We start from the raw sequence: 19,276 nt of genomic DNA, 5'->3' as shown, positions 1-19,276 counted from the left end.
ATTGTAAACAACTGGGGTTCCAGCACTGAGCCTTGCGGTACCCCACTAGTCACCGCCTGCCATTCTGAAAAGGTCCCATTTATTCCCACTCTTTGCTTCCTGTCTGCTAACCAACTCTCCACCCACACCAATACCTTACCCCCAATACCGTGTGCTTTAAGTTTGCACACTAATCTCCTGTGTGGGACCTTGTCAAAAGCCTTTTGAAAATCCAAATATACCACATCCACTGGTTCTCCCCTATCCACTCTACTAGTTACATCCTCAAAAAATTCTATGAGATTCGTCAGACATGATTTTCCTTTCACAAATCCATGCTGACTTTGTCCGATCATTTCACCGCTTTCCAAATGTGCTGTTATCACATCCTTGATAACTGACTCCAGCAGTTTCCCCACCACCGACATTAGGCTAACCGGTCTATAATTCCCTGGTTTCTCTCTCCCTCCTTTTTTAAAAAGTGGAGTTACATTAGCCACCCTCCAATCCTCAGGAACTAGTCCAGAATCTAACGAGTTTTGAAAAATTATCACTAATGCATCCCACTATTTCTTGGGCTACTTCCTTAAGCACCCTGGGATGCAGACCATCTGGCCCTGGGGATTTATCTGCCTTCAATCCCTTCAATTTACCTAACACCACTTCCCTACTAACATGCATTTCACTCAGTTCCTCCATCTCACTGGACCCTCTGTCCCCTACTATTTCTGGAAGATTATTTATGTCCTCCTTAGTGAAGACAGAACCAAAGTAATTATTCAATTGGTCTGCCATGTCCTTGCTCCCCATAATCAATTCACCTGTTTCTGCCTGCAGGGGACCTACATTTGTCTTTACCAGTCTTTTCCTTTTTACATATCTATAAAAGCTTTTACAGTCCGTTTTTATGTTGCCTGCCAGTTTTCTCTCATAATCTTTTTTCCCCTTCCTAATTAAGCCTTTTGTCCTCCTCTGCTGAACTCTGAATTTCTCCCAGTCCTCAGGTGAGCCACTTTCTCTGGCTAATTTGTATGCTGCTTCTTTGGAATTGATACTATGCCTAATTTCTCTTGTCAGCCACGGGTGCACTACCTTCCTTGATTTATTCTTTTGCCAAACTGGGATGAACATTTGTTGCAGTTCATCCATGCAACCTTTAAATGTTTGCCATTGCATATCCACCGTCAATCCTTTAAGTGTCGTTTGCCAGTCTATCTTAGCTAATTCACGTCTCATACCTTCAAAGTTACCCCTCTTTAAGTTCATTAAGGATGCATGCTAATTTCCAAAAGTTGTTGTAAGTTTCAAGGTATAATGATTGAAAGAAAGCCCACACACAGAAAATAGTACAATGTTTAGTATTCATATGGTTTAGTATTCATATTTTAAGCCATACAGAATATAAAGTAGAATTTTTTAAAAATTTAATTATCATTTCAAGGCAATACTTGAGTTCACTGTACAATAGTAACTAACTACAAGTGGTTTAAGACAAAATCAATAACCAAAATTTAGAACTGTTTTATAAAGCCTCAAGTTGTACAGAAGTTATTGTGTTACATGCTGTAATTTTCTTACCAAGCAGGAAGGGTACAGTTATGTTTGGGTAGCAAATAACTCCAACAACATCCAGTCACAACCTGTTCACCTCAGCAAGATACCACAGGACTGCCCTCAGCATGAATTGCCATCTAAGGAAATAAAGGAAATTGTTAAAAAAAAAAGGTGAGACTCAGGATAGGAAAAAACTAGTCTTCATCCATAATTTGAATTATGTAATTTAGCATCAAGTCACTTCCTCTTTAAGATTTGCTGCTTTGATAAAAACCCAATAGTTTTTTTCTTTTCTCATCTTCTCCAAATCCTCTTCTCTCTAACAACAGGGAGCCAGTCACATGGAGTGGTATCATTACCACAAAAGCTTCCTTAAAATGCCATAAGTCTTGGAAAGATCAAATGGAATTTCACTACACAAAAGATGCAAGTTCCTTCCTTATGATTTCAAAAAGCATAATAGACTCTGAGTTTAAAGCACAAAATTTTTTTTTGGTAATTTATTTTTTTTATTGAAGTTCATCATCAAACAAACATTTCCATAAGATGTATTTCAGATACTGTACATATATACCATATAATCATATTTGTCACAAATCAAAGTACAAAGTATATTGAACCACTAAAATACACTGGTTAAACAATAACGAGAGGGTTATCGCCATATCATACTAAGAACACTGAAGGCTCCACAGAAAGCAGAGAAAGATTCAATAGCATATTGCTATCCATTTCTCTCGCTCTACAAATGCTGCCTGATCTGTAGAGTATTTCCCTTCTGTAGAGAAATTAGTTATTCTTGACAGTAAAAGGTTAATGAGGTACAGGGGTCCCCCGCTTTTTGAACGTTTGCTTTATGAAACCTCACTGTTACGAAAGACCTACATTAGTACCCTGTTTTCGCTTACAGAAGGTGTTTTCACTGTTACGAAGAAAGGCAGCGCACAATAAAAAATCAGCGCGCGAAAAAATCAGTGCGTGCCCCAAGCAGCCGCTCTCCCCCAGATTCAGAATGGCATTGCTTAAACACGTGCCTGTGAGCAGCCGTCAGCAAGATGAGTTCTAAGGTATCAGAAAAGCCTAAAAGAGCTCGTAAGGGTGTTACACTTAGCGTAAAACTAGACATAATTAAGCATTTCGATCGTGGTGAACGAAGCAAGGACAAAGTGAGTTTGGCTTGCGGAAGCTGATGAAGATGATGTTGAAGAGGTTTTGGCATCCCATGACCAAGAACTGATAGATGAAGAGCTGATGCAATTGGAAGAGGAAAGGATAACAATCAAAACCGAATGCAGTAGCAAACTGAACAGGAAGCAACTGCGTGAGATTTTCGCTGCAATGATGAAGTATGACTTTAATTTTGAAAGGGTACTGTTACGTACCCCGTAACTGGGTTGCCAAACCAGCAGAAATGGATCACTCAGTTGGAGTCTGGATTACTAGAACTAAGAAAGTTTTATTAAAGAAACAAGCAACACAGTAATCGAAAGGATAATAAATGCAACAGTTCAGCAATGATAAACACACGTGCACAGAATTAAGATAACAGCATCAACCAAGCTCTATCGTTGTCTAAGGGTAAATGACCAATTTCAAAGTGACACAAAAGTCCAGTTCGATTTAGTAGTTCAGTTCGCAGTAATTGTTGCCATGGCGATGGACAACGTGGGGGGAGGGACAGAGAACAACTGATCATTCAGAAACGGCTTCCACTCACAGACCGGCGATATTGCTCACAAGCAGCTTTCGGGCAGGTCCTTTGTGATGTCACCTGAGGTCACCGACTGTGACCCCTCCTCCAGATGCGGTCGATCCTCTGCAGTGAACCCGGCACCCAAGCAAGGGTGGACACACACCGGGTTCCCGCTGATTGTACCTTTCCACCTTATGCGTTGTCCGGTACTTCCCACCGACTCGTGAGAGGCGCACCGCTTCCAGGGTCTCGTTACCTCGAGTGTCGTGTGTGTGTGTCCTGCCTTAGCGAACCTGTCCCTTTTTATCCCCCTGCTGGGGTATTGCCTGTCCATCACTTCAAACAGTTCAGGGTTCAAAGGGGGAGCCGCTCCAGACAGCTCTCTCTCCCGTCCCTTCATTACACATCTCCAGATGCTGCTTCATTGTTCCTTATCTCTCCTTCCCCTGAAGACAGGTGGCAGACCAACTGCTGATCACACAGGACAGCTAACATCTTATCTATGTGTATTCTTGTCACAGTACGTAGGTTTAGGGGATATTTGCAGGATGGTTTGAGTCCTTACAAGCAACTGTATGATAGAAAAATGCGCGAGGCTCAGCAGTCAAGCAAGCCTTCCACATCAGCCACAGCAGACGACGAACCTCGATCTTCGACATCGAGGTGGGCAGTCATAGGAGAAGATGAGCTGCCTACCTTGATCGACGATGAGATGACACCCCCGTGTCCCACCACCCCAACCCCCGGACAGATACTGTACCAATTCGCAGAGAATGCAACGGTAGCCAGGAGGCACACAGCACACCTTTAAGAAAAAAGCCAAAATAAACAAGCTAATTAATTAGGTGCCGCCGACATATAATTGGTGGCCCAGATCAGTGCCGATTTCCCATTGCACCGCCTCTGATCTGGGCCAACAATTACGTGTCGGCGGCACCTAATTAATTAGTTTGTTTATTTCGGCTTTTTTCTTAAAGATGTGCTGTGTGCCTCCCGGCTACTGCTGCGTTCTTCGCGGCAATGTATCGGTTCGGCGGCCCGGAGGGTGGGGGCCACTGCACCACCCAACCTGCGATGATTCAGTCTAACACACCATCATCAGTGTGCTCGGCAAGCTGTCTTCCCGATTCCGGTAAGTGATACTACACTGTACATACATTATTTCTACTTTATATAGGCTGTGTATTTTTACCTATTATTTGGTAGATTTGGCAGCCTCATAGCCTAAAGGTTACTGGAGAGTGCGTTTATGCCAACAGCGCTTGCGTGAGATTTTCGCTACGGAGATCTGTGCAGGCAATCGTTGTAGAGAAGTATTTCTACCTTATATAGGCTGTGTATTTATCATATCATTCCTGCTTTTACTATATGTTACTGTTATGTTAGGTTTTATGTGTTATTTGTCATGATTTGGTAGGTTATTGTTGGGTCTGCGAACGCTCAAAATTTTCCCATATAAATAAATGGTAATTGCTTCTTCGCATTACGACATTTCGGCTTACGAACCGTTTCATAGGAACGCTCTACCTTCGGATGGCGGGGGAAGCCTGTACTGCATTGGCTCTGATGCATTGAGTATCTGGATTCATGAATAGTGTTACATAAATAGAAACTCTTCTCATTTTAGTTTTCTAAGTAAGTTTTACCATGCTTTATCTTTAAGTCAGTTAATCACATATTTGTACAAACGATACAAACATCTAATGTAAATTGTAGATCCCACCACCAATCACATCTTTCCCTCCACCGCACTTTCTGCTTTACAAAGGGATCACTCCCGCTGCAACACCCTTGTCCATTCGTCCCTCCCCACTGATGTGCCTCCTGGCACTTACCCTTGCAAGCAGAACAAGTGCTACACCTGCCCCTACATCTCCTCCTTCACCACCATTCAGGGCCCCAAACAGTCCTTCCAGGTGAGGCGTCACTTCAATTGTGAGTCTGTTGGGATCATATACTATGTCCAGTGCTCCCAGTGTGGCCTCCTGTATGTCAGTGAGACATGACATAGACTAGGAGACTGCTTTGACGAGCACCTATGGCCCATCAAGTCTGTTCAGCAATTCCATCATGGCCTATTTATTATCCCTCTCAACCCCATTCTTCGGCCTTCTCTCCATAATCTTTAGCATTCTTACTAATCAATAACCTATCAACCTCCTCTTTAAATATACCCAGTGACTTGGCCTCCACACGCATCGATGGCAATGAATTCCACAGATTCACCACCCTCTGGCTGAAGAAATTCCTCTTCATCTGTTCTGAAGAAAAGTCCTTGTATTCTGATGCTGGGCCCTCTGATCTGAGTCTCCCTCACTGTAGGAAACATTCTCTCTCCGTCCACTCTCTGTAGGCTTTTCAATATTCAATAGGTTTTAATTAGATCCCCTTCACTCTTCTAAACTCCAGCTAGTACAGATCCAGAGTTAACCCTTGCATTCCTGGCATTATTCTCCTAAGCCTTCTCTGGACCCTCTTCCAATGCTAGCACATCCTTTCTTAAATAAGAGGCTCAGAACTGCTCACAATATTCCAAGTGTGGTCTGACCAATGCCTTATAAAACTTCAGCATTGCTGCTTTTATATCTTAGTATTCTCAAAGTAGGTCATTTCAAACTACATGATCAAAACCATATAATCCAACAAAGTGCTACAAAGAATAAAGAGGAAAAGCAAATTAGGGACAGGGGAAGTTGCATGAAAACAACAGAGATCTTTGAGTAATTGAATCCAACTGTGTCTTGATGGGAGTAATCAGAGACGGGTGCAGATAGCTGTCTCTCTGACTGGATGCCTGTCAAAACTGGCATGCTGCGAGGATCAGTGCTGGGTACATCGCTGTTCATCTTCTATATTAATAATCTCCATGATAATGTGATAAACGTGAATAGCAAATTCGTAGATCAGACCAAGTTTGGAGGTGTAGTAGATAGTAAGGAAGGCTATTAAAGCTTGCAGGGTGATCTTGATCAGCTAGAAAAATGGACTGAAAAATGTCAGATGGAATTTAATGCAGACAAGTGTGAAGTATTGAACGCTGGGAGGACAAACCAGGGTAAGACTTACACAGTCAATGTTGGCTCAGAGGTGCACCACAGAACAAAAGGACCATAAGACATGGGAACAGCATTAGGCCATTAAGCATTACAACCTCACTATCGACCTTGGGGATACAGATATAGAATTTCTTGAAGGTGCCATCACAGGCAGACAGGGTCATTAAGAGAGATTTTGGCACACAGGCCTTCATAAATCAAGGCACTGAGTACAGGGGTTGGGATGTTATGCTAAAATTGCATGAGATGCTGGTAAGGTCAAATTTAGAATATTGTGTGCAAAATTCCTACCTACAGGAAATTTATCAATAAACATGAAAGATTGCAGAGAAACTTTACAAGGATGTTGTGGGAACTGAGGACCTGAGTTACAAGGAAAGATGGACTTTGGTTAGATTTTCCCTGGAGAATGAGGGGAGATCTTATAGATGTACACAAAAATGTGAGGGTTATAGATAGTGTGAATGCAAGCATGCTTTTTCCCCTCAGGTTGAGTGAGACTAGAACTGAAGACATAATGTGTAAGAAGCTTGGACAGCACCTGGGTGGAAAGTTTGGAATGATATGGTCCAGTAACACGTAGATAGGAATAAGCATAAGATTAGTTCAGCATGGACTGGATGAACCAAAAGGCCTGTTTCTGTGCTGTAGTACTCAATGACTATGAGTACAATTTGACATTCAACAGTGAAAGACCCGTACTGAATTGAGAAAACAAATGCAATTAGGAGATATTTAACTAAGAAAAAAAATCACTGAAAGACTGGGGTTAAGTAAGCATATTAACTGAAAGCATAAAATGGAATACAAGAGAAAAAAAATCCAGAAATAATGCTTCAATTCCTATACCATATTTTAATAGTTACAAGAAGGAGCTGACACCATCTAGATTAGAGCTGCATTTTCCATCCTTCTAAACTTTGCTGCTTCATGGGTGCAGCATTCTATGTTGAGAATGTAAACCAACCCCAGGGATTCTAGTAATGTCAGTGTTAGGTACTTATATCAGCAACGAACACAATTTGGACCATGGATTGTCTCTAACAGCTTACAATCATTTACAATGAACAGCACTCAAAATCAAGAATAAAAATATTTTCATGATTTGAACATCTCAGTATGTTAGACTAGTTGAAGATTTAAGGACAATGTATAGTCATCCACATTAGGTCAATTTCAATACAAGAAGAAATACTTATTTTGATTTTATCCCTTCCTTTCATGTAAAGTGCGTAATATTTAAAATATTAAAGTGGATGCTGCCTGACCTGCTGACTGTTTCTAGTATTTTCTAGTTTTATAACAAATCTTAATGTTCAATTTTCTTAGAAGATAATTTCTTACAATTTGCTTTTTATTCCAAAACAAAATCTAATTAGTATAATCGCAATAATCACAAAGAAAACCACAAAATTGAGTCTCAAATTGAGTCTCTGATCTTTAGCATTAGTTTTAATGCATCACAAAAAACATTTCCTCGCCCATAAAACCAGCCATGCAGCCAAATCAAATTCTCTACCAGTGAGATTTTTTGCTAATGGGACTTGTTGGTGAGACTTCAACAAATCTCTTAAAATTAAGCCAATCGCCTTGTCTGCAAAAAACCAAAGGGCATTCCTTCAATTCATCTCAATATATTCTTTTACTCTGTTAACAAGAATACTCTGTACATGCACAACCAGAAAACCATTCAATAAGGTTGTTAAAATATTTATAGTGACTTAACAACTAAGACAGTTAACGATTTTTTTTTATCTTCTCTTCTTATCCATATACTTATTCAGATAACCCATTTCAGGCTGAATTTATCAAACTCCGTCATTGTTATTCAAATTTGCCAATATTTTTTAACACAGCCAAATTTAAAAGCATTTTAAAATGCTGTATGGTTTTCCAGATCAGTTTAAGTAGTATGGCAAAGAAAATCTCCAATCTCTCATGATTTGAGAGTATGGATTCTCCAACTGACCCCAAGAATATTAAAAATGATGAATTTGATGATCAGATTCAATTTTTTTGTCATCCATAGAAAAGATCTGTATACAACCTGTGTAGTGCACTTTAATTATGTGAATTCACCATCAGTGGACATATAGAGCTCAATAACAATTGTTCTAATAAACCTGCTTTCAACTGAGAATAGTATTTGTCTAATAACGTTGTAAATGAACATAACAACAGTTATAATAATGTGCATCAAAATGACATCTTGTGATTGTTTACTGAACACAAAAGAAATTGGTGCAGGTCTCCTGCATCCAAGCAACAACAGAAAATGTTGGACAATTTTGGTACATCAGATCTTTCAGCTTTCATCGATGAACTCTTCTCCTCTCGACAAACGAACATAGAACATCAGCCATTTATAGCACATTATAGCCCTTCAACCCACAACGTTGTATTGACTTTTTAACCTACTCTAAGATAAATCTAACCTTTCTCTCCTTCATAGCCTTCCATTTTTCTGTCATCTATATGTCAATCTAAATGCTTCTTAAATGTCCCTAATGCATTTACCTCTACTACCACCCTGCCAGATTTTCTGAGTTTCTGTCTTAATATCGTATTTATATTAAGGGCATTCTAGTCTAAAAGTTCTTGTAAATTATGACATAACAATAATGCTATTGCTCATACTATTATAATTTCTAGGGACCTCTTCCACAGCTCAGACGCTTGTCAAAACATAGCACTGTCCCAGTCAAGTTAATGATAACTGAAAAGCTTGTTGGTTTTTGACATTCTCCCCAGAAAAAATTATAAGAACTGATTTAAATTCATGTAAAAATAATTAGCTGAACAATGTAAAAGATATTTTAATTTTCTTTTAATTGTTAGTTGATACTTTTTAAAATACTTCAATGTGGATTACATTTAGGGTGCATGTAAAGTAAAGGCATCCGTTAGTCTTGCGAGACCATGGATCTGCGCCTGGAAAGTCTTCACTCTCCAGGGCGCAGGCCTGGGCAAGGTTGTATGGAAGACCAGCAGTTGCCCATGCTGCAAGTCTCCCCTCTCCACGACACCAATGTTACCCAAGGGAAGGGCATTAGGACCCATACAGCTTGGCACCAGTGTCTTCGCAGGGCAATGTGTGATTAAGTGCCTTGCTCAAGGACACAACACATTGCCTCGGCTGAGGCTCGAACTCACGACCTTCAGGTAGCTAGTCCAATGCCTTAACCACTTGGCCACGTGCCCACACATTTATTGCAGCCCTATACCAGAGTGTATGTATAAAAGGTATAGTCACCATATGACACCAATTTGAAAGTGACTAAAATGAGTCCTCCTTCCTGTTTTCACACAAAATATGATATTACACACTCTTACTTAAGAAAATACAGGACAATATCTCAAAAATAGGCAACATCTGAACAATTTTGAGAAAGTATTTCCTTTGGAATAATTTTATGACAGCATTGATGCTAACAGTGGCCAGAGGTCAAATCTGGAAGGTTAAGCATGAATTTTCAGCAGTCTGCAGTGATCAGGAGCACTCCTTATAGGGAACATAGACTTTTCGTCCCTCTTCCCTCCGGGAGAAGGTTCAGGAGCTTGAAGACTCGTACGGTCAGATTTGGGAACAGCTTCTCTCCAACACCGCTGAATGGATCCTGATCCAGATCTGGGCCATACCCTCCAAATATCTGGACCTGCCTCTCAGTTTTTTTGTACTACCTTACTTCCCATTTTTTTCTATTTTCTATTTATGATTAATAATTTAAATTTTTAATATTTACTAATTTTAACTAATTTTTAAAATCTTTAATATTTAATATTTGTAATCCAGGGAGTGTGAAGCGCAGAATCAAATATCGCTGTGATGATTGTACGTTCTAGTACCAATTGCTTGGTGACAGTAAAGTATAAAGTATGAAATCAGAAGATGCTAAAATTTGGCACCATGTGAGGATTGCTGCAATGGAGATGCTGATTCTTTTAATATTCATGTAAAAATATAATTTAACTGATTACCCAGAGGACTTGGGAGCACAATAAAAGCTGGCCTTGCAGGCAACAACAAAGTAAAAGACAAATTGCCATAAGAGGATGCGACCGAAGATGTAATAGAGAAACAACAATATGCCGCAAAGAATACCGAGCAAGGAAGCTCCTGTAACTAACTGTAGCATTTTCTTTATTTAGACTGATGGAGGTTTAAAGTATTCACGAGGAATTCTGCAGACGCTGGAAATTCAAGCAGCACACATCAAAGTTGCTGGTGTTTAAAGTAGTTTTTCACAAGAGTTCAAAGATTTGGCACATGTACATCAAAATACACAGTGAAATATGCATTTGTGTCAAAACCTTTCAAAAGAAGCAAATAGCTAGAGCTACTAAATGGTTCCTGAACCAGTATGATTAACTTCACTCATGTCAACTCTGAACTAATTCCAAAGCCTTTAGACTCACTTTTAAGGACTCTACAATTCATCTTCTCTATATTATTTATTTATTTATTTATTTTTGTATTTGCAGTCTGCCTTCTTTCGCACATTGGTTGTTTATCAATCTTTGTGTGTAGCTTTTCATTGGTTCTATTGTATTTCTTTGTTCTGCTGTGAAAGCCTTCAAGAAAATTAATCTCAGGGTAGTATATGGTGATATATACGGCTGCAAAAAAAAGTTTGTAAACCCCCTGCAATTACCTGGTTTATTGCATTAAGTACTCATAAAATGAGGCCTCATCTTCATAATAGACAAACACAATCTGCCTAAACTAATAACACACAAACCATAAGACATAGCAGCAGAATTAGGCTATTCAGCCCATCGAGTCTACTCCACCATTCCGTCATGACTGATACTGGATCTCAGTCAACCCCACACACCTGCCTTCTCACCATATCCTTCGATGCACAAACAATCATGCTATTCATGTCTTTATTGAACACACTGTTTAATCATTTATAGTTCAGACCGGAAAAAGAATGTGAACCCTTGCATTTAATAACTGGTAACTTGTTTAGAAGCAATAACCTGCACCAGATGTTTCTTGTAGCTGCTGATTACACTTTACACAACAGCAAGAAGAAATTTTAGCCATATGAGTCCATATGAAACTGTTTCAATTCATCAATATTTTTGGGATGCCTTGCATGAACATCCCTCTTCAGGTCATGCCACAGCATCTCAATTGAGTTAAAGTCTGGACTCCGGCTTGGCCACTCCAAAACACAAATTTTCTTCCTTTTAAACTATTCTGTAGTTGATTTACTCTCCTGTTTCGCATCATTGCCTTGCTGCATCATCCAACTTCTGTTCAGCTTCGGAAATCGACCGCTACCCTGACTTTCTCCTGTAAAATGTCTTGGTACAATTTTGAACTTATTGTTCCTTCAACAACTGCAAGCTGTAAAGGCCCTGAGGCAGCAAAGCAATCCCCAAACCATGATGCTCTTTCCACCATGCTTCACAGTTGGAATGAGGTTTTAATGTTGGTGTGCACTGCCTTTTTCCCTCCTAACACAGCAGTGTGCATTTCCACCAAAAAAGTTCAACTTTTGTCTCATCTGTCCACAGAACATTGTCACAGAAGCACTTTGGAACATCACGTTGGTCTTCTGCAAACCTGAGATGTGCAGCAATTTTTTTTTTTGCAGAGAAGTTGTTTCCTCTGCGGTGTTCTTGATCAGTGTTCTTCTTATAGTGGACACATGAACAGAGACTTTACCAAGTTCTAGAGATTTCTGCAGGTCTTTTGCTGTTGCCCTTGGGTTCTTTTTCACCTCCTTCAGCATTCATTGATTGGAACACCTGACTCCAAATAGCTTTTGCAGAAGGTATTACTCTAGAGGTTCACATAATTTTTTTGCACCTAGACTGTGATAGTTTAAATGGTGTACTCGGTATCCATTTAGATAAAGATCAGACCAAAAGATGAGTAACTAATGCAGAAACCAGGTAATTACAAAGGGTTCACAAACTTTTTCTTACAACTGTATTGAATTGACTTTTCTTCTTACATCCTTCACATACTCGAGTAAAAATCTTTACGTTACATTTTCGTCTAAATGTGCAATGTGCAATCATACTAATTTATAATAAATAGAACTGTCAATGTAACATAGATTACACTGTGAGTTAATCAGTCTGATGGCCTAGTGGTTGAAGCTGTCCAGGAGCCTGTTGGTCCTGGCTTTTATGCTGCAGTACCATTTTCTGGATGGTAGCAGCTGGAATGGGGTGACTCAGGTCCCCAATGATCCTACAGACCCTTTTCACACACCTGTCTTTGTAAATATGCTGAATCACGAAATGTTCACAACTACAGATGCGCTGTGATGCCCACACCACTCTCTACAGAGTCCTTCGATTAAGGGAGGTACAGTCCTCATACCAGGCAGTGATACAGCCAGTCAGGATGCTCTCAATTGTGCCTCTGTAGAAAGTTCTTAGGATTTGGGGGCCCATACCAAACCTCCTCAACCATCTGAGGTGAAAGAAGCGCTGTTGTGCCTTTTTCGCCACACAGTTGATGTGTACAGACCATGTGAGGTCCTTGGTGATGTGGATGCCGAGGAACTTAAGGCTGTTTATGCTCTCAACCCCAGGTCCATGGATGTCAATAGGGGTTAGCCCATCTCCATTCCTCCTTTGCTTTTGCGACATTGAGGGAGAAGTTGTTTTCTTGACACCACTGTGTCAGAGAGATGACTTCTTCCCTGTAGGCCATCTCGTTATTGAGATCAGGTCAATCAATGTAGTGTCATCGGAAAATTTAATTAGCAGATTAGAGCTGTGGGTGGAGACACAGTCATGGGTATACAGGGAGTAAAGGAGGGGACTTAGTACGCAGCCCTGAGGGGCTCCTGTATTGAGAGTCAGGGGTGGAGGTGAGAGAGTCCACTCTTGCCACCTGCCGGCGATCTGACAGGAAGTCCAGGATCCAGCTGCACAAGGCAGCGTCAAGGCCAAGGTCTCTGAGCTTCTTGTCGAGCCTGAATGGAACTATGATGTTGAATGCTGAACTGTAATCCAAGAACAGCATTCTCACATAAGCATCCTTCTTCTCCAGATGCGTAAGCATGCGATGTAGAGCAGTAGCTGTTGCATCATCTGTCAATCAGTTGAGTTGGTAGGCAAATTGTAGGGGATCCAGTTTGGGTAGTAGCAAACTGCAGATGTAATCCTTGACCAGCCTCTCAAAGCATTTGCTTATTATTGAGGTGAACTCAACAGGACACCAGTCGTTCAGGCACGTTACCTTGGTCTTTTTGGTATAGGGACATTGGTGGATAATTTGAAGCAGGAGGGCACTCTACAGTGGGAGAGGGAGAGGGTTACATACTTTGCTCTTAAGTTTATTTCAATATGAATTGAAATTGACACTGCAGTACAGTCTTAGGCACAAGTAAAACAACTCTGTAAATCGAAGATGCTTTCAAAAATAATGAAAAGTTTCTAAATTCCAAAAACTGCTATAAAGAGCAGTAAACTCAAAAAAATGAATCAAATCAATATTTGTTATGACCATTCTTTGCCTTTAAAACTGCATCTTTTCTCTTAGGTACGCTTTATGCAGTTTTATAGGAAAATCGCCTGGTAGGCTATTCCAAGCATCAACACCAGTGATAGGTGAAACCTGGAGAGGGAGGGATGAAATATGAAGTTGGGAAGTTGATTGGGGAACGAGACAAAAGGCAATGGAAGAAAGAAAAAGGAGGGAGGAACACCAGAAGGAGGTGATGAGCAGGCAAGGAGATAAGGTGAGGGAGGGAAAAGGGAATGGGAAATTGTGAAGGGAGGGATTACCATAAGTTTGAGAAATCAATGTTCATGCCATCAGGTTGGAGGCCACCCAAATGGAATACAAAGTGTTGTTCCTCTAACCTAAGTGTGGCTTCATCACAACAGTGGAGGAGGTCATGGATGGACATAACGGAATGGGAATGGGAAGTGGAATTCAAATGGGTGGTCCCTGGGAGAGCCTGCTTGTTCTGACGGACAGAGTGTAGATGCTCGGTGAAGCAGTCTCTGAATCGACATCAGGAGGCCACACCGGGAACACCAGACGCAGTAAATGACCCCAAGAGACTCATAGGTGAAGTGTCGCCTCACCAAGGACAGTTTAGGGCCATGAATGGTAGTGAGGGGTGAGGTGTAGCAATTATCCCGCTTACAAGGATAAGTGCCAGGAGGGAAATCAATGGGGAGGGACAAATAGACAAGAGAGTCACATAGGCAGTGATCCCTGCAGAAAACAAAAAGTGGGGGAGGGAAAGATATGCTCAGTGGTGGGATCCCGTTGGAGGTGGTGGAAGTTTCAGAGAATTATGAGCTGGACGTGGACACCTGTGAGATGGTAGGTGAGGACAAGAGGAACCCTATTCCTGGTAGGGTGGCGGAAGGATGGGGTAAAAGCAGATGTGTGTGAAATGGAAGGGCAGCATTGATGGTGCAGGAAGGCAAGCCACTTTCTTTGAAAAAGGAGGACATCTCCTACAGTCTAGAATGAAAGGCATCATCCTGAGAGCAGATGCAGTGGAGATGGAGGGATTGAGAGAAAGGGATGGTGTTTTTACAAGTAGCAGGGTGGGACAAGATGTAGTCCAGATAGCTGTGAAAGTCCATGGGTTTGTAATAGACATTGGTGGATGCTGTCTCCAGAAATAGAGACCGTGAGATCGAGAAAGGGAAGCTGGTCGTTAGTCCATGGCCTTCTGTCCCCTTCACCAATCAACTTCCCAGCACTTTACTTCATCCTTCCCCCGGCAGGTTTCACCCATCACTTGCTGTTTCTCTCTCCCCTCCCCTCATCTTTTAAATCTACTCCTCAGCATTTTTTTCTCCAGTTCTGCCAAAGGGTTTCGGCCCAAAACGTCAAACGTACTTTTTTCCACAGATGCTGTCTGGCCTGCTGAGTTCCTCCAGCATTTTGTGTGTGTTGCTCAGATTTCCAGCATCTGCAGATTTTTTCTTGTTTGCGATTTAATTACCAAGTATTACTCATTTTGATGGGAAAATGGAAGTTTCCAATCACCTTGTTTGTTCAGCACAGTGTAATGAATGTTTCAAACTTTTTTTCAGAGATTCTATAAGACCATCAGGTATAGGAGCAGAATATGGCCATTTGGCCCATCGAGTCTGCTCCACCATTTCATCATGGCTAGCCCAATTTTCCTCTCAGCCCCAATATCCTGCTTTCTGCCTGTATCCCTTCATGCCCTGACCAATCAAGAATATATCAACCTCTGCCTTAAATATACATAAAGACTAGCCTCCACAGCTGCCTGTAACAAAGAATTCCACAGATTCACCACTCTCTGGCTAAAGAAATTCTTCATCTCTGTTCCAAAAGGTCTCGCCTCTATTCTGAGGCTGTGTCCTCTGGTCTTAGACTCTCCAATCAAAAGAAACATCCTCTCCACATCCACTCTATCAAGGCCTATCACCATTCAATAGGTTTTTAATGAGATCACACGTCATTCTTCTGAATCCTGGTGGATACAGACCTTCTTCATATGTCAAGCCATTCAATCTTGGGATCATATTCATGCACCCTCTCCAGTTTCAGCACATCCTTTCTAAGATAATGGACCCAAAACTTATCACAATACTCCAAGTGAGGCCTCACCAGTGCTTTATAAAGCCTCAACATTACATCCTCTTGAAATCAATACTAACATTGCATTTACATTCCTCACCACAGACTCAACCTGCAAATTAACCTGCACAGACTCCCAAGTCCCTTTGCATCTCAGTTTTTTGGATTTCCTCTCGTTTATAAACTAGTCAACCCTTTCACTTCTTCAACCAAAGTGCATGACCATACACTTTCCAACACTGCCTTCCATCTGTCATTTCTTTGCCCATTCTCCAAACACATCTAAGTCCTTCTGTAATATCTCTACTTCTTCAAAACCACCTGCCCCTCCACCCATCTTCACATCATCTACAAACTGTGCAACAAAGCAATCAATTCCATCATCCAAATCACTGACATATAACGTAAAAAGAATCGGTCCCAACACACGCCCCTGTGGAACACCACTAGTCACCGGCAGCCAGTCAAAAAAGGCTTCCTTTGTTCCCACGCTTTGGCTCATGCCAATCAGCCACTGTTTTATCCATGCTAGAATCTTTCCTGTAATACCATGGGGGTCATGACTTGTTAAGCAGTGTCATGTATGACACTTTGTCAAAAGCCTTCTGAAAATCCAAGTGTACAACATCAACCAATTCTCCTTTGTCTATCCTATTTGATACTTCTTCAAACAATTCCAACAGATCTGTCAGGCAAAATGTTCCCGAGGAAACCATGCTGACTACAGCCTCATGTGCCTCCAAGTACCCTGAGGCCTCAATGTTAATAATCAACTTCAACATTTTCCCCCCACTGAGATCAGACTAACTGTCCTATCGTTTCCTTTCTTCTGCTTCTCTCCCTTCTTGAAGAGTGGGGTGACATTTGCAATTTTCCAGTCTCCTGGAACTATTCCAGAATCTACTGATTCTTGAAAGATCATTACGCATGCCTCCACGATCTCTTCAGCCACCACTCTTTCAGAACTCTGGTCCAGGTGACTTATCTACCTTTAGACCTTTCAGTTTCCCAAGAATCTCCTCTCTAGTTATGGTAACTTCACACACTTCATGCCCCCTGACACCTGGAACTTCCACCATACACAGTGGAAATTGATGCAAAATACTTATTCAGTTCATCCACTATTTCACAGTTCTCCATTACTACCTCTTCAGTATAGTTGTCCAGCAGTCCAATATCTACTCTTGCCTCTCTTTCAGACTTTACGTATGTGAAGAAATTTTTGGTATCCTCATTAATATTATTGGCTAACTTTCTTTTGTATTCTATCTTTATCGTCTTAATGACTTTTTTTTAGCTGTCCTCTGTTGGTTTTTAAAAGCTTCACAATTCTCTGACTTCCCACTAACCTTTGCTTTAATATATGTTCTCTCTGTGGCTTTTATGTTGGCTTTGACTTCTCTTGTTAACCACAGTTGTGTCACCTTTCCTTTAGAATACTTCTTTCTCTTTGGGATGTATATATCCTGTGCCTTCAGAGTTGCTTCCAGAAATTCCAGCCATTGCTGCTCTGCCATCATCCTTGCCAGTGTTCTTTTCCAATCAATTCTGCCCAGCTCTTTTCTGATGTCTCTGTAATTCTCTCTATAATACTCAAGTCTCAGGGTGAATTCGATCATATTATGATCACTTGCCCTTCAGGGTTCTTTTTCCTTAAGCTCTCTAATCCATTCTGGTTCATTGCACAACACTCAATCCAGAATAGCTGATCCTTTAGTGGGCTCAACCACAAGCCACTCTAAAAAGCCATCTCATAGGCACTCCAGAAATTCCCATTCTTGTAATCCAGCACCAACATGATTTTCCCAATCTAACTGCATATTGAAGTCCCCCATGACTATTGTAACTGTAAGGGTTTCTTTTTTCATGTTATTTGCTAAGGCTAATAAAATGGCTTCTTTGTTATGTTATAATAAAATGGCTTATGTTAACTGCTGAGTTAACGGTAGCAGCTAGTTTGGGTTATAATTACTGATAACAGGAATTGTATTCATTTGCTAACCAATTGGGATAGATGTTATTCTTTCTTGTGTGTCTGTAAGCTATCGTTTTCGTGGGCTTTGGGCAGGAGGCGTGATGGGGACAGAGAGAGGAGACGCGACCAAGAGATGCCATAAGCTGAGCGACGGAACGGGCCCCAAGCAGGAGTCCGAGGCCCAGGGTCTTCAGCGAGGAGAGGAGGCGAGGACAGACTCGTGTGGAGCATTTGGTCAACCACTGAGGGTGGTTCCATTTGAGGGCCAGCAGAGTTCGGAGGACATCAACTGGAGGAAAGGGAGACCCGGTTCTGTAAGAGCTCCAACGAATTATTTGTGCACAGAACTCAGAATTACTGTCTTGGCGCCTTTATTGTATTTGTTTCTACTAACCCATCACCAAGAAATAAATTAATTATTTAATCACATATGGTGTACTGTCTGTTATTGGCGTGCTAGGGTACATCACACAGCATCTACATAAATTTGATTACCCAGTTTGGCGGGGCCAAAGGCTGCTCCCCCTAGACGAAAACGAACTGAGCGAGCCCGAGGCTTACCAGGAAGCTACATAACATTGTCCTTTAGGCATGCATTTTGTATCTCCTGTTGTAATTTGTAGGCCATATACTTGCCACTTCTGACCCTATATCACCTCTAATGATTTGACTTCATTTTTTTTTACTAATAAAGCAATGCTACCTCTTCTGCCTTCCTTCTTATCCTTTCAATATAATGTGCATCCATGGACATTATGCTCCCAGCTATAATCTCTCAGCCATGATTCCAAAACATCTGCAACTGTGCTGCAAGTTCATCTATCTTATTCCGTATACTGCGCACATTCAAATATAACACGTGCTTTCTCGGACTGCAGCCTCTCAGAGCTAAAGCCCTAAGATCACCTCTCTGATTATGTCCGCTCAGACAATGGCCATTGTGACAATTCCAATGAGAAAGAAGTGCATCATAGTAAATGTTATTTGAGTATTTAAAATATAGTTTTCAAAATCAATAACACAATGGCACTTCTATGTTCTATTTCCTTCCTATCCCCCAATTATATCTTTCATCAAAAGCTTAAATCCTAATAATTTGAGGTAAACTTCTATCGCTTTGTCTTTATCATTTTACACAAAGAATCAACAAACTTTAACTTATGTAATACTTGAAAAAAATGCATGGGCACTTACCTAGAACCAATGCTGCTTTATGTATTCACTCCCACTCTAGAATAACATATAAAAGGAAATGTTTCGTTTAATCTGTGTTCCTGTATTTGTAGTTTTACCAATCAAACGCTCACTTTTCAGAACATATTTATAAATGCTGAAACAATTATTTGTTGACTCAACGATAAAAGTCTCAATGAGCTTTCACTTGCACTACTCGAGGATATCATCTCACTGTTTGTATTTTACTTTTCATTATTCACTTTAAATACTCTTTTCTTCCCTTCATTCAGCAT

The 19,276-nt window shown here is 40.9% G+C and overlaps 1 protein-coding gene across 10 annotated transcripts in view; it reads right to left on the bottom strand.

Annotated features, from left to right (window-relative positions):
• Positions 1 to 19,276, bottom strand: part of fam49bb (family with sequence similarity 49 member Bb) — a 198,066-nt gene that overhangs the window by 80,333 nt on the left and 98,457 nt on the right. For 5 of the 10 annotated variants that reach the window (XM_072268294.1, XM_072268285.1, XM_072268287.1 and 2 more), the window contains exons 2-3: positions 19,002 to 19,037; positions 1,558 to 1,670 (exon numbers count right to left, since the gene is read on the bottom strand). The gene's annotated coding sequence lies outside the window, so the exon portion shown is untranslated. The remainder of the gene's footprint in view (positions 1 to 1,557; positions 1,671 to 19,001; positions 19,038 to 19,276) is intronic. The other 5 variants (XM_072268289.1, XM_072268290.1, XM_072268291.1 and 2 more) reach the window with 2 other exon arrangements.

Source organism: Mobula birostris, chromosome 9, assembly GCF_030028105.1.
Source record: "Mobula birostris isolate sMobBir1 chromosome 9, sMobBir1.hap1, whole genome shotgun sequence".
In the NCBI taxonomy this organism is placed as follows: Eukaryota; Metazoa; Chordata; class Chondrichthyes; order Myliobatiformes; family Myliobatidae; genus Mobula; species Mobula birostris.
Note: the sequence above shows the minus strand (reverse complement) of the source record. Positions and strands in the feature narration are given on the sequence as shown.